General features: G+C 40.4%; 1 protein-coding gene and 1 pseudogene across 5 annotated transcripts in view; both read right to left on the reverse strand.

Annotated features, from left to right (window-relative positions):
* cemip (cell migration inducing hyaluronidase 1) overlaps positions 1-16648 on the reverse strand; it is a 222443-nt gene that overhangs the window by 182539 nt on the left and 23256 nt on the right. The window lies entirely within an intron of this gene.
* On the reverse strand, positions 721-8740 carry LOC147268811 (uncharacterized; annotated as a pseudogene).

Genomic DNA, 16648 nt, shown 5'->3' on the forward strand with positions numbered 1-16648 from the left:
AAACCAATTGAGTCAAGAAGAGAGAGAAAGCAGTACCCAGACTGTGGTCATCAACATCCACATGAATATTGAAGTCACCTACAATAATGACTTTATCTGATTTGAGAACTAAACTGATATAAACTCTGAGAATTCAGATAAGAATTCAGAGTAAGGACCAGGAGGGCGGTACACAATGATAAATAAGAGCGGCTGTATTGTTTTCCAGGCTGGATGAGACAAACTGAGAATCAGGCTCTCAAATGAATTGAAACTTGTTTTGGGTTTGGGATTTATTACTAAACTTTTGTCAAAAATGGCAGCAACTCCACCTCCTCGGCCAGAGCCTCGGGGAATGTGAGTATTAATGTGACTGGGAGGCGTGAATGCATTTAGACTAACATACTCATCATCACGCAGCCAGGTTTCAGTGAGACAGAGCAGGTCAATACAATTGTCAGATATTAATTCATTAACCAATTCAGTTTTTGGCGTCAGAGATCTGATATTTAAAAGTCCACATCTAATTTTTAGATTTTTTTGAGATAATTTAATGGTTGTGTTAATTTTGATTAGGTTTTTCTGATTGACTCCTCTACAAGTAGAACTGGAATTAGTAAACTGACGTGGTCGGGGGACAGACACAGTCTCTATGTAGTTTTGGGTGGGTAACTGCCCTAATGGACGCGCAAAGAAGCATGTAAGACAGCAGCTCTGCTTCCTGGTCTGAACTCTGGGTTGTCAGGGTTTTGGTTCTGTTATAAACTGGGCCATATTTCTGGAAATGAGAGCAGCTCCGTCCAACGTGGGATGGATGCCGTCCCTCCTAACCAGACCAGGTCTCCCCGAGAAAGTTTTCCAATTATCTATGAAGCCCACTTGGTTTGCTGGATACCACCTCACAGCCAGCTGTTGCACGACGACATGCGGCTAAACATGTCGTCGCTGGTCCGATTAGACAGGGGTCCAGAGAACACGACGGTGTCCGACATCGTCTTCGCAAATGTACACACTAACTCAATATTAATTTTTGTGACCTCCGACTGGCGTCGTCGGATGTCATTACCGCTGACGTGGATAATAATTTTATCGTATTCGCGTTTACTTTTAGCCAGCAGTTTTAAATTTGACTCGATGTCGCCGGCTCTGGCCCCACTTCACTATGGTTACCAGTGTCGCTAATTTCACGTTTCTCAGAATGCAACTACCAATAATCAGAGTAGATTTCTTGGCGGGTGTGTCGCTGAGTGGGGAGAACCTGTTAGAGATGTTAAGCGGTGGTTTGTCGCTGACAGCAGGCTTCTGCTTCGGACTATGTTTCCTTCGGACAGTCACCCAGTCGCCCTGGTTTCCCGGCAGCTCACGAGCAGCCGGGGGAACGCTAGTTGGGGCTAAGCTAAGACGGTCCGCACCAGCTAATGGGGACTGGCTAGCTCTCGCAGGTAACTGATTGGATCCATCGGTGCGGAGCCGCCGCAGGTCCAATTCAACCTCGCCAAGCCTTGCCTCCAACGCTACAAACAAACTACATTTAACACATGTATCTGTATCACTAAAGGAGGCTGAGGAGTAACTAAACATGTGGCACACTGAGCAGGAGAGAGGAGAGCGAGAGGGGGAAGCTTAGAGTGGAGAGTTTACAGAAATAAAGGCTGTTGTTATAAGACAGATAGTCTTTAAACTTAGGCCAAATAAAGCAAATAGATATGTAGCTTGGTAAGGTAATTTGTCAAAGAATAAGGAATTAGCAGGGATGATCACACTTTAGCTAGCACAGCAAGCAAAGCACTACGTTCAGCAATGTACAAACAGGAAGTGAGGTCATACGCTTACCGCAGCGCAGGTAGAGGGAGGATCCTCAACCAAAAGGAAGAACGAGAAAAGTGAATCGGTATCAAGGCTATCAGTCACGCAGCTACCGGTACGTACGGTACCGTATTGTGAATGCACTTGTTTTGGGAGTGAACGGAGTTGTCAGAACCTTGGTTTGTATTCTATTAATAAAGTTTGACTGACTGACTTATCTGACTGTTTTGTTGACATTCCCTTGAGGGCAGCATAACGCAACCCCAGCCACTACAGTAGTTTCTATTCTATGCTCCTTATAATGCGGTGCAACCTAGATATGAAAACAGTTTTAGAATAGGCCATTCATTGAAGGTGCGCCTTACAATCCGATGCGCCTTATAGTGCGGAAAATACGGTACATGCTTCACACACAGGAGCAGTGTGACTGGTGCATGGAGAAGTGGTGTGGATAACCATACTTTGTGAAGTTTTTTATGCTGATATCAGTCATTGAGGTCTATTCCTATTAACAGAAAGTTCTCAAAATGTAAGTGCGGAGAGTGAGTGTTCAAGTTGCTATGAAAAAGAAGAAAGAAAAGTTTGGTCTTTGACTTGGGATCATCAGGTAAAAATAACAGTGGTCTTATCAATCAAACCAGTGGACTGAGGTGTGACAAACCAGTATTTGATCCACTTTGAGATTGGAGGCTACTGTTTTGACATGTTACAGGAGAAAATTGCTGTTAATTTACTGTTTTAGCCATGAGTCAGTGTTTAAAAATGTTGACGAAATGCTTATTTGAAACAAACCCATGATCTTTCCCTGACCCTGATCAAATGATTCAAGGGTGTCAATCTAATGATAACCATAACCATAGTACTAATTTAAAAAAAAAAAAACACTATTTTTCTGACAAAAAATTTGAAATGGTGATGCAAAAGAAATTCAGTTGTGATTTTATAAGAAACATTGTTGCGAGTTGTATCTTAGAACTGGAACCAAATTTTAGCGGCTAGTTAAGTCAGAGGACCCACTGATCAAACTTTATCCACCACTGCTTGACAAATGCAAAGCTTGTAATAGTGAACCCAGATGAATGTCTTATCAAACAACAAGTAATGTTGTTCCTATGTTCATACCCTAACCACTCTGACACTATCTAAATTTTGCTGCAATAAATATTCAGAGATTTTCATCTCTGTGGGTGTATTATCTTGGCATGTTTGAAAACTATATTGCAGGATATGAAATAGCTTTGGCAGCAATAGACAGCGTGAAAAGTCAAAATTGAAGCCCCCAGTAACATCTGGCCAACCAGATTATTTCCATAATCAGACTTTATAATTGTTTTAGTTCAGTGCATATCTGCAAAAAACACAGCAATTTTGAATGAATGGAGAGCTTTTTTTTCCAAAAACAAATCCATCTGACAGCATGTCTATCTGACAGGTAGATAAAACTGGGACAGTAGAAACTGGGACCTGTTTCAATGAGGTAGTGACACCATCCAATGTCTTGTCTCTGGTCTGTAAAACTGTCACCATTACAACTTTAAAAACCTCTATGTGTATGAATAGCCTGTTGTGCCACACAAGCACCAAAGATGCCATTAAGAACACACTGGTAACTTGCTGTTAAGTTGTGAGAGCTCACACTAGCACCTTGTTTTGCTACACGTAGCTCTCTTCCCGTACTTTAGGGTTGCCCGTTTGTAACCTTGTCAGGAGCAGAAACAGCACTTTAAAGGTGGCAAACTTTGTCTTTGGGTTGCTGTATGTTGTTTTTTTTGTATTTAAACAGCAACCAGCTTCTTTGCAGATGAAACACACCAGCTTTACATTCATTTAACCAAGAAGGATGACTGAATCGTTGTCTTTCCATTCTACCCATTCTTTCTTTTCCTGACATTTTTATTTTCTGGTTAATAAAATTGAGCTAATCTAACATTTAGGTAACTCTGCACAAAATAAAATTGCAAATCTCCAACACACAAAAAAAAGGGGTCACTGATGCCAAAGAATATAATTCTGAGGGTAAAGTCTGATATTTATTGGAATTAGTTGGGCTCCAATTATTGAGTTATTTCACACTTTTTTGTTTACTACATAATTCCATCCATCCATCGATTTTCTATACCGCCAATTGGGCGACAAGCAGGGTTCACCCTGAACAGATCGCCAGTCTGTTAGAGGGCCATCAGGAGCGTTTACGGGTTCAGTATCTTGCTCAAGGATACTTTGACATGGTCCCCAGGGGAAGTGAGGATGGAACAAGCGACCTTTCAGATTGCTAGACGGTCACTCTACCTCTGAATCATGCCACCCCTCTTTTCCATTTCATTTCATTCAATTCCCTGCATTTCCCACAAATGCATGTCTTATAAGATTGTTTATCAAGTTGATAAGGACACAAGCCTCTTTATCATTACCATTATACCCCTTCATCAAAACTAGACATCAGCAAACAACTGTGGGTCGGGCAGTGTTCGATGCAACAAGACATCCCTTATAATGTACCCTTTGATTAGAATGATTTTGTTGATCTGTTAATCTGGCCCGCTATGTAATGCTTTAAAAAATTTTGGCCTGAGACAAAACCTAATTGCCGACCCCTGTTATCCAGTCTTGCTTCCTTAGGGCACCTCCTCATTGCCTCCTGCTTTCTCTGTGATCATTCAATTCACAGTTAATTAAGGCGTCAAACCATCTGCATTCAGAGTAAGACCACAAAATGGATGGCAACACCTGCCCTTTTGCCTCCTTGAAAGTGCCCTTTGTCTTGGATGATTTTTTTAAGTATATAAATATTGACAAGGCTTAATTAATTAACTCGTGTTTGTATACAGCTTAGCCTGCCCTGCAAAACATATATATGTACTGAATTAAAAATATCAGATCAGCAGGTTGATGTCCCTTCATGATAGCTTCTACTTCTTTCTCCATACTTTCAATACAGAAACAGGCAGCAAGACACACACTCACTCTCTCTCTCACACACACACACACACACCCACATACACACACACAAACACACTACTCACAATTTGTTAATATACAATCAATTCACCATGAACTCTTAACACAACAGGTGCTGCTTTTGTTGCTTCACAAATGTAAACTAAACTAACCAGCAGCAATAAATACTTAATCAGGTGAATCAGTTCCAGTATAGTAATGCCCGAAGAATTAAACCAGCAATGCAATCATCTCATCCATAATGAACGTGATCATTGCATTAGAAAAACAGCGAATTGAACACAGACAGAAGGCTTGTGGATCTGGTCTAATATGTCTGAATACAGCAATTGTAATTGGTCATCTACAGAAAAATTAGAAATGATGAGTTGCTCTGTACAAATATCTGCTGTGTAGTATTTACACACCTTTCTTGGCCCTCTGCTGTTTTTACAAATGTAACCTGTTGCCTGATTTTTGTCAAATGCACACATCAGACTGTATGAGAGGATGAGATTATTTAAAGCAGAGGACTGAAGATAAAACATATAAGAGAGGAATTTGACAGGAATTTGTTTCCAACGACTTCAAAATCAATATTCCTATCATAATGGACCATGTTAGATTTGTGTGATTGCTTAATCTAAAAATATATCTAAATGTGTCATCATTTATTTTTAGATCAGCCATTGCCTGGTCCTTCCTCTGCTTTCGAGGCTGTAGTCACAAAACATCTGAAGGCTACTACTTATGGATATGCTTCAAACAAACAACCCAATTACACATCCCTCAAGTCATCATGAAGTTGAGGGATGTGTTGAAACAAAAAATAAATTTCTTTCTTGACTTCGCTCAGGAAACAAAGCCTTTCCTCTTCTACAATGTCCTTCAACTTGCTAGTCTCTAAAGCCAGCAATGATATACTGTATTTTATTGTATACATAGGTTTTTTCAATCTTTTGTTCAAATTATATTTCACAAAGATTTCTGTTCTGCAGCTGTTCTTTATGCAAGTTAATCTAATATAATTTATCTGCTGAAGATTTTCTTTAAACAAAAGGAACAATTTACTCCTTTTCTCCTTTATGTCATAAAGGACCCTATATGAAAAAAAGAAAATAAACATCATTAAAAAAAAATAAGATTTCAGCTCATTACCCCAGGGATAATCATGCAAAATGGCCAGAATAAAAAAAATTCTTAGTCAATCTTTCAATCAACAAGACTTGAGTGAAGCACATTGAAGTATTGCACATTCATGTCTGATGTTTGGTAGATAACCACCACCCATGCCAGGGTAGAGGATGAAAAAAAAAAGTTTTTAAATTTCTCAACAATATTTCAAGATCGATCAGATAAATAATGTCCAGTCCAGTTACTCCATTAAGGCAGTACATGTACTGTATATGTACTGTAGAATGACCCTCTCACTTCTGTACGTATTCTGAAACTTAATGATTAACCGATGGGTAGAAAAGTATTTCTGTTTTTCAAAGGTGAATAGACAGATGATATATTGCAACTCTGACCAACCTCAGTGTAAATGATCAAACCATAATGACTTTACAACAAAAAAAGACGCAAATACTTTCAGCACTCTTGATCAAAGTCAAATCTACAGCCCTCTCTGTTACATAATTTCAGTCAAGACTGCTGTGTAAGAAGGATTACTTCAGCTGTTCTACAGCAGGGACAGATAACTTGTCAAAACACACATATTTACACCGGTGCGCACGCACGCACACACACACACACACACACACACACACACACACACACACACACACACACACACTCACACACTAAAAATAATCGAATGAGCAAAACATCAGAGGAGAGAAACAGCAACTTCCTTGCTAACTTACATTACACAGTCACACTCAAACATTTACCAGTTTGCTGACTTAGGGTGGAGGGTATTTTTAGAGATATTTTTATGACATCCACAGTAGCAAAAGCCTACAATTAATTTCCTGCTAAAACAGCATGTGGTCCATGAATAGTGAATATAATAACATACCTCAAGTATAGGGTGGAGCCCTGTCAGCTCCATTAACAGCAGCTCTGGCCATAAGGAGAAGAAAAATCTGCTGACTCCACATACGCATCAAACTTTTTCCAAAGCCTGTTTATATCTAGACGGTGCGGTGGTCAGCACTGTCGCCTCACAGCAAGAAGGTTCTGGGTTCCAGTCCCTGCTTGGGCACGGGATCTTTCTGTGTGGAATTTGCATGTTCTCCCTGTGCCTGCACTGGTTCTGTCCTCTTCTACTCCAGCTTCCTCCCACCGTCCAAAGACATGCAAATGGGAACTAGGCTGATTAAATACTCTACATTGACCGTAGGTATGACAGTGAGTGTGAATGGTTGTTTGTCTTTATGTGTTGGCCCTGCGATGGACTGGCAGTCTCTCCAGGGTGAACCCCACCTCTCACCTGAAAGCCGCTGGGATAGGCTCCAGCCCCCCCGCGACACTTAACAGGATAAGAGGTAGAAAATGGATAGATGGACGGATGTTAATGTCTGGATAAATGTTTTGATCTCTGTCTTGTCCATAGGAAGCCACATCCTGTTGCCTCATCAAATAACACACAACAACTGGAGTTTTTGATAAGATTGTGCAGCTTCTCACTTAAAGACAAAAGTCTGCTGATGAGATGCAGGAAACAATCCAGGGATGCAGCAGTCCACCTAAATTCAACTGTAACTGTTGTCATTATGTTGTTTCCAGAATTTTTGTAAATTGATTTCCTTTTCAGCATATAAACTCCTTGTTTCTTCTCTACTCCTTCTTTCCCCATCTCATAAATTACTGGAGCTATAAATCTTACTCAATCTGTTAACCATCATCTCTGCTTTCTATAGATTCCAAATAGACAAATGTTCTCCATTGGAAAGGATAGGATTGCTCCACTCTTTTCTATTGCCTTCCATTTTCTTAATCATTCCCCATACATCATTTAACTTAACAGTATATCCAACTGAACAACAATAATCCCCCTTGTATGTGTGATATTTATGAGTTGTGTTTATTTAGCCAACAATAAATGGTCAAACAGAGCTTCTTATTATGTTGTTTTATTGCTGGGGAACTCTCAGAACTCGGCCTAAAGCATTGTGTATCACATACATCTGGCTGGCGCTTATATTAACGTAATGACAAACTGTACGTGCAAGCTTGTGATAAACATTAATACTGATTCAGCCTACTGGCTTGATCTGAATATTACATCACTTCTTCACAATGAGCTCCACCACCTGCTCACTTCTTTCACTTTTTTTTTTCAAACGTGAACTCAAAGTTATCTTCTACTTCCACTTCTGGTTACTTTGAGTAATCAATAACTAAACATTCACTTGGTCTGTAAACAACAATAAACACTATGACGTAAACAATTAGATCGCTTCAGTGTGATAAATCAATTAAGTGCCTTCTCAGAGAGAGTAAAGTGCGTGTCCAAGTACACCTTCATTTTGGCTTCGGCCTTGCAGTTTCTCCTGTGAAGATCCTTGTCCTTGTTAGTCCCTTTACTGCATTCCACCTTAAGGTCGTATAGCTGCAGTCGAAGTCCTCGTCACTCAATGCGGGCAGGCGGCTTGGACCTCGGGTAGTTCCAGATGAGTTTGAATGGCTCATGATCAGTCATCATTGTGAACTCTTTGCCATAGATGTAGAGATGAAACTGTTTACTGCTCCATACGATTGTCAGCGCTTCACGCTCTGTTTGAGAGTAGCGCCTTTCAACATTCCTGAGCCCTCGGCTTGCATATACGATGATGTGTTTCTTGTCTTTGTCCTTTTGCAGCAGTATTGCCCCTAGTCCTACTGTCTAGTGTCAAAGACAAGCTCTATTTCCCTGTTTGGGTCAAAGTATGCCATCGTTGTCTTTGTGGTGACACTCTCTCAGCGTGCTCATCACTGCGTTCTGTTCTGTACCCCACTGCCAGGGAGTGTTCATCCTCATGAGCTTTGTGACTGTAGCAAAGTCGGGGATGAAACGCGAGCAGTAGTTCGCCATGCCCAAGAGACTTGTTACCTCTGCTGCATCCTTGGGCTTGACAGTCTGACCTATGGCATCAACTTTTTCGGATCAGCTGAGATGCCGTCATCAGATAATATGAACCCAAAGAACTCCAGTTGAGTCTTGTTGAACTCAGGCTTCTTTTGGTTCAGTGTGAGGCCGCATTATTTGAGTTGCTGGAACACAGCTGTCAGGCTCTTGTCATGATCAGCCTGTGTCACCCCGTAGATGATGTCATCCCTGAGATTCTTCACCCCAGCGATGCCCTGAAGTGTCTGATGGATGGCGTTTTGAAACACCCCTGCAGCTGGAGATGCCAAAGTTGAGGTGCTTGTACCTCCTCAGGCCCAGGTGCATTGTGAATGTTCGGGCTCTTTGCATCCCAGATCCCGGGTGCTGCTGGAGGAGGCTGCAGACCTGAAGAGGTTCAAGCTCCCACCCGTAGCTCCACCTGCTCACATCCCCGTCTGTCCATCAGTCTCTTCCCTTTCTCTCTCTCTTCATCTCTGTCCCTCTCTTTCCTTCTGCATATCTGTTTTCTTCCATTATCTGTCTTTGTCTCTGCCCTGCTCTCCTGCTCTCTTTCCCCCCAACTGGTCAAAGGAGAAGGCCGTCCCCATTGAGCATGGATCTGTTCGATGTTCCTGCCTGGTAAAGGAAGGTTTTCGTCGCCGCTGTTGCAGGATGTGCTTGCTGATGGAGAATTGTTGGCTGTAAATTCATTGAAGGAGTGTGGTTCTAGACCTGCTCTACTTTTAAAGTGTCATGAGATAATTTTGTTGTAATGTGGCGCCATACAAATAAAATTGACTTGACTTGACTTGCTGCTTAAGTGTTTCCCCACCTGTACCAGTGGAGAGGAGAGATGTTCTTAAACTTGTTTATACTGCTGCTTGTAGCCTAGTTACCTGAATGTCTGACCTCATCAGATGGATGTGGAGTGAAAATTTATTTCATTCTGGCCTTCTCTTATTTCTATATTAATTTGTTGTAAAGGTTTGTTATTTGTTGATGTTTTGTTGTTACATCATGGTTGATTATGCAGATCTACCAACCTTGATAACAAACCTAGCAAGCATGATTGGAGTGTGTGTGTGTGTGTGTGTGTGTGTGTGTGTGTGTGTGTGTGTGTGTGTGTGTGTGTCTGAGAGAGGGAGAGACTGAGAGAGACCATGTACCCTATCTTGGCTAGGCATTTGGAATGTAACAATTTGGAACATTCCATAGAAATTCTTAGCTCAGGAACAGTGGAATAGAATAGAAGCCTAATGTTTAACACTGGATTTTGTTTTACTGCAAAATATACTGTTGTAATTCTTTTTTGTTCTGATCTACTTTGTAAAGGCCAAACTAAGGGGACACCATCAGGAGCATAAGAAAAACATGTTTCAGCAGAGACTCAGCTGCAAACTACTGTTGAGGAAGACCAGTGTATCAAAAGACAACTCCTTAACATCATTGAAGCCTCAGAAAAAAGAGCAGCCGGCAACTCTTCTAAAGTTTCCAGTACACTGGATAGGCTTACATTCTCCACTGTCAATGGATTTTCTTCCCTGCAGGAAACAATCCATACAGCACAATCAGCACAGACACCACTGCCACGCTACTCCACAACACTAGCCCAGCAAGGCAATATGCCATGACAGCACTTGTAGCTGCTATCACAACACTCATATCTGCCAATTTTCATACATCAGGTGTTCCCACAAAATTCAGGCAATAGCACACACACACACACACACACACACACACACACACACACACACACACACACACACACACACAAAATGTAATGGCACTTAGTACTATTAACCCTGCAGATTTGTCTTTCAGACCTGTTGAGGTGATAAGGCAGTTCTTGTGCACCCAAGAACTTTTAAAGAAGGATTAACCAAAATTTGTTGTGGTCCTTACAGTTGTTTTTGTTTACAGTTTACACAAATTGCACTTTTAAAGGCAAGTATAAAGGCTTGTCTGATGTCTTGGCAGCTGCAATAAACAGTTAACAGAAACTGCAATTTTTGATTTTTGTTTGTTTATTGTTTACTGTGGCAATGTTTTTTTATACTATTGGGGTAAATTAAACTTCAAGCTGAACGAAGTTCATTTGAACACTGTATTCTGTATTTATGAACACACAATACCATTTGTTTATTGTAATGTTACCTCTTGAAGCCTCTTGGAAATGTTACTTGAATGCTGTTTCATTGTTCGTAATACAGCTCAGTTATAAGCAGTAAACAGGCATTTTATTTGGACATTGTTGTCTTAAATGCCTTAATGACAAACAAAATGAAACTGAAAAACACGTGCGTGTTTTGTGTCTGAAAACCTTGTTGTTACTATAAACCTGGCCCACAAAAATGTTAAGTATCAAATACAAAGAATATGTGTCAAATAGAAAGACCAAAAATGTAAACAAGAATTCTTTGACACTAACATTAGCATGTACTAAAATGTATAAATTTAAACTGTGGGCTACTTGAACATGTTTGTTAAACTAGCTTAACACACACACACACACACACACACACACACACACACACACACACACTTGAGGTCCCTTTTTAGATTAAGAAACTGTGTCAGGACTCTCCTGACCCTCTTTGCTTCAGCTGGCATTCCCTCTGTGACAGTTGGTTGATTATCTGGTTGTTTGTCGTGATTATATTGAATTGCCTCTGCAACCCTGGTGTCATCCAGTGTCCATAGCAGCCTTGCAGTAATTATGCAGGACAAAGCAAGCATATACAACAAAGGGAAGGCCATGAAGGTTGATATCCATTGCGCTTCTCAGGGCTCCAAACCGGCCTTTCAGCCTCCGAAACACACACTCGATGACCATCCATGCACGGCAAAAGGACAGTCCTAAATAATGCTCCCAGGCCATTTCACTACCAAATAAATAAAAGAATATTTATAATCAAAGGTGGCCTGCACATTCAACCTGTACCTGCCTTTTTGATTGATGTAATTTTTTGAAATCTACAGATGGTTGTTTTATTTCCATGTGTGCAATCCACAGCACCTATGCATTGGGGGAGTCTGTGTACCCCTTAAAATTTCTGAATTAATTGAGGCACAGACTCTTCAGATGTGGGCAGTTTTATGTACATGGGACCTAAATGGATAGCTTTTGCCTCACACACCTCCCTTACTATAATTGAAACGGTCGATCGGGAAAGACCAAAAGCGTTGGCTGTCATATGCATTCTGCCCTCGTCAGACAGATAATATGAGGTGCAGGCAACTTTTCCATGACAGTGACAGGGGATCGCATTACAGTCATCTCACCCTCTATGTAGGGACGCAGCAACTCAGAGAGCGCCAGCAGCAATGACTGTGACATCCTAAAATTTTCACACCACTCCCCTGGGACAATCACTTTGTTTTTGAAGTTCTCCCACCAAACAGCCATTTGCCCAGGTCAAACCCAAAACCAGCGACGCTGGCAGTCACGCAACTTTGTGTTGGAGGGAGGAGAAGTCTTTGCAAAATTTCTGACCTTTGAGCACTTTTTTGTCTCTGCTCCTTGATTTAGAGTAGGTGTATTTGCAAATGCAAACATACGAAAAGCATTTTCCATGACATGTTGATATTGATATTGGCACTGAAAATGCTGTCTTGCCCTGTTTACAAGACAACACATAAACAGCATTTTCAGAATTCCCCACTCTGACCGGAGTTTTAAGAAAGAAAGTTCATTGATAAGAGACTGCTGATTTCTGGGACACACTTTCTGTCTGATTGATCCAATTCATCCCACACAAGCTCAACTGAAGAGAGGTCTGGAAACTGCAAAACCATCTTTTGAAGAACAGCCTCCTCTTCTTTTTTGTCTAGGTAACCCTGACTAAGCTTGGCAGAATGCTTCGAGCCATTATGTTGGTGCAAAACAAACTTTTGACTCATAAGTAGTCTAGATGGAACTGCATGATGCTGGAGGATGGAGTTGATCATACAAACAAATCTCCTACATTATCACCTGCAAAACATCCCTATACCATGGCACTACCACCTCCTTGCTTTATTGTGGGTGTTACACATGGTGACTTAAGACATTCACCAGTTTGTCTGCGGACATAGACTGCATTTTGAACCAAATAGTTTAAACTTGCTTTTATCGGTCCAGAGAACTTGTTTCCAGTCATCATAGGTCCAATTTTTGTGCACTTCTTTCCATTCATATCCCTTTGTCTTGTTCTGTGTAGTAAGTAAAGTTTTGTTTTTGTTTTTTTTTTACAGATACACAACCCTTTAGACCAGCCTTTGTCAAAAATCTTTTCACAGTAGTCAGAGATATGGGTTTAGACCTTGTCATGTTGATGTCCTTCCTTATTTGTGGTGCTGTTTTTGCCGATCTCTTTTACTGGTGATAATAATATGCATTTGTCGTAACCATCTTTCTTCCAGGCCTTTTTTTCTATCATGATCATTTCCAGTTTTCCCAGTCTCTTGCAGGCAGTCCACACCTTTACTTGAAAAATGTACAAACTTTTGTCTAAACAGTGTCACAGCTCTTGTCAATCAGATCTATTTGTCTTTTTAATATCATAGATGTGATTTCCTTTGTTGGACACCATTAGGGTTTTGCAATTTCTCTTTCAGTGTATCCTTCTTTCCTCAATGTTGATTTCTGTACTCTCGTTTCTTTACTCATTTGCTTCTTTCTAGCCATTTCCGTGGTAGTTTGTAAGAGATTTGAATGCAGTTGAGATTTATAGAATTTTTGTATACATACTCTAAAAAACAGTTTAAGTGTTTTAAGTTTTTTTTTTTACTCTTGCCCTGAAATTATGACTCTTGCAAATCTTCTCAATGCTAAAAGTAAGCTCTTCTTTTCTTTTGTTGACGTTTATTCAGCAATGGCCTGGTTACATCAATGTGTACCAAAAGCTAAATTGAGGAAAATGGTGCATATCAATGAAAGCAAAGTCCGATGATGCAGTAAATACATCCCAAAATACATAGAACTAATGCTGGTTTTGAAGAAAGGCATTCTGAACAGAAACTTCAAGTTGCTTCTAAATGTTTTTACCATTCAAAAGTTTGGACACATCTTCTCATTCAGTGTTTTTCTTTATTTTTACTACTTTCTACATTGTAGATACATCTTAAAGGCATCAAATATATGATGAAAGATGTTTGGAATTTTGTAGTAAAGAAAAAAGTTTTTAAATAACTGTAAGTATGTTTTATATTTTAGATTCCTCAAAGTAGCCAGTCTTTGCTTTGTTGACAGTGCTGCAAACCCTTGGCCTTCTCTCAATGACCTTTATGATGTAGTCATTTGAAATAGTTTTCACCTCTCACGTTTGCCTTGTCAGGATTCATTTGTGGACTTTCTCGCCTTCTTAATGGGGTTGGGACCATCAGTTGTGTTGAGCAGAAGTTTGGTTAGTCCACAATTGACAGCCCTTTGTGACAACTTTTAGAATTCATAGTGTGGCAAGAAACAATCAGTTAAGTTAAAAAAAAAAATGACAGTCAATCATGACTTTTAGAACTGAAGGCCGGTCAGTCCGGAAAATTGCAAAAAAAAAATTGCGTCACCAAATGCAGTCACAAAAACCATCGAGCACTACAATAAAACTGGCTCACATGAGGACCGCCCCAGGAAAGGAAGACCAAGAGTGACCTCTGCTGCTGAGGATAAGTTCATTCAAGTCAGAAATTTGCCTCAGAAATTGCAAGTTAACAGCACCTCAGTTTAGAGCCCAGATAAATGTTACACAGAGTTTTAGTAGCAGACACATCTTTACATCAACTGTTCAGAGGACACTGCGTGAATCAGGCCTTTATGGTCGAATAGCTGCTAAGAAACCACTACTAAGAAAAAGCAACAAGCAGAAGAGATTTGTTTGGGCCAAGAAACACAAAGAATGGACTTTAGACCAATGGAGGTCTGTGCTTTGGTCTGATGAGCCCAATATTTGGGATCTTTGGTCTTTTGGTTCCACCAACAGAAAAAGTGAAAGGATGGTTTCTACATACATGGCACAGAGGAAGAGGTGTGCAGATGAGATGGATGGACTTTGAAAAAAAACATAATCCTCCTCCAACTCTCGGTGAAAATGACAGATTTCAGTCTATCCCATGTTATAATTATTGCCTTATTCAATAACCAAACAGGACATGAAGTAACTCCTCTTACTAAACATTATGACTGTGTCCAGGTGCAATTACACAACCATAACTCCTTCAGACTAATAAAAGTTCTAAGGAGAAATGATAAATACCTTTTTTATGCAGCTCTGTATCCTCAACCACCACATAACATCTGCCCACTACATGTGTGGACCACCATCATGATGTTCTTTGAAAACTATTTCCACTCTCAAACAGGCAATTTCACAACTGTAGATCTGCCCTGCCTACTAGGTATTTACCTTTTTCTCCACACACCAGTAGTTTGGAATACCTTTCATTGCATTGTTGTCATTTCATAAGTCTCATCCCCAGTTCACTGACCTGTCGACACTTGTAAACCACACACAATCATCTGAGTTTCAACCGGATAATAACATTACTGTGAGCTTTACCTCAACCCTGACATGCATAGACATGCTGGAAAACAAGGTTGAAAAAAAAGTGCTCATGGTGCGCGCCTGTGCATGGGTTTTTACGTGTTGAGTGGTTTGGGGGCTGTGTCAGTAATACTCGTGCATCTATCAGAGTCAGCAGTACCAAGTTTAATTACACTGCACAGAAAGTAACATGGTGTTAATGTTGTGACAACCTGGCCTGCATTGACTTGAGAGACAAAACAAAATTTTTGAGAGTGAGACACCAAACCAGATAAAAATATACTCTCAGAAAGACCCAGAAATGCATGTTTGTTTAGAATTTCTACTCATTTTTCTGACTTCTGTCCATCATCCACTCAAATCTCAAGCTCTGCTCTGAAAGAATGCAAATTATTTTCCACAGGATGGCAGAACATACACGGCCTTAGAGATACAATGAGCTCTGGTGCCCGTGCCCCATTGCTGTTGCAATATGTGCTTGCTTGTTGGGTGTAAATTAGGAAGACCTTCTGTATTTGGAAAGTGTCATGATACAACTTTTGTTGTGATTTAGCACAATACAAAAAATGGAATTGACTTCACATGATATGTACATGCACATTACTATTGATTACTAAAAGATTATGATCTTGACCGTAACCAACTCCTGTGCCATAAAGGCCAATTTATTGTCATTTCAGCAGAATTGTTCAGGTCATTTACACACTCAGATTGTAAGTTTAACTGTTCATCTAATTTTTTAATAATTTATTTTAACAACACATTGTATTTTGGTGATCCTATATCAAGAGTACATTGGTACTGAAATATTATGTAAGTAAGTACAAGATGTGCTGTTCTTACTTTATTTTTAATTATGAAAGGTCATTTTTATTTTTTATTGTCTCAAGGATTATGGAGAGGTTATGGGGGAGCAAGGCTCAGAGGTACAGTGTCTGTCTTGTAACCAAAGGGTCACTAGTTTTATCCTCACTTCCCCCATAGTGACTATGTGAAAGTGTCTTTGAGCAAGATAATAAGCCCATAACTTCCCCTGAAAGCACTCTGAATACCACTAAAATAAGTTTAACCATCTCATAATGTTTTACAAATAGATTACATTTAGACCAGAACGGGCAACACAGTGGTACAGTGGTCAGCACTGTCAACTCACAGCAAGAAGGCTCCAGGCGAGTCCTGGCTCAGGCACGGGATCTTTCTGTGTGGAGTCTGCATGTTCTCCCTGTGCCTGTGCGGGTTCTCTCCGGGTACTCCGGCTTCCTCCCACAGTCCAAAGACATGCAAGAGAGAACTAGGCTGATTGAATACTCTAAATTGACCGTAGGTGTGGCTAGGAGTGTGAATGGTTGTCCGTCTATATCTTTTGGCCCTGCAATGG

Source organism: Aulostomus chinensis, chromosome 2, assembly GCF_037954235.1.
Source record: "Aulostomus chinensis isolate RoL2024-O1b breed Wild chromosome 2, RoL_Achi_v1.0, whole genome shotgun sequence".
In the NCBI taxonomy this organism is placed as follows: Eukaryota; Metazoa; Chordata; class Actinopteri; order Syngnathiformes; family Aulostomidae; genus Aulostomus; species Aulostomus chinensis.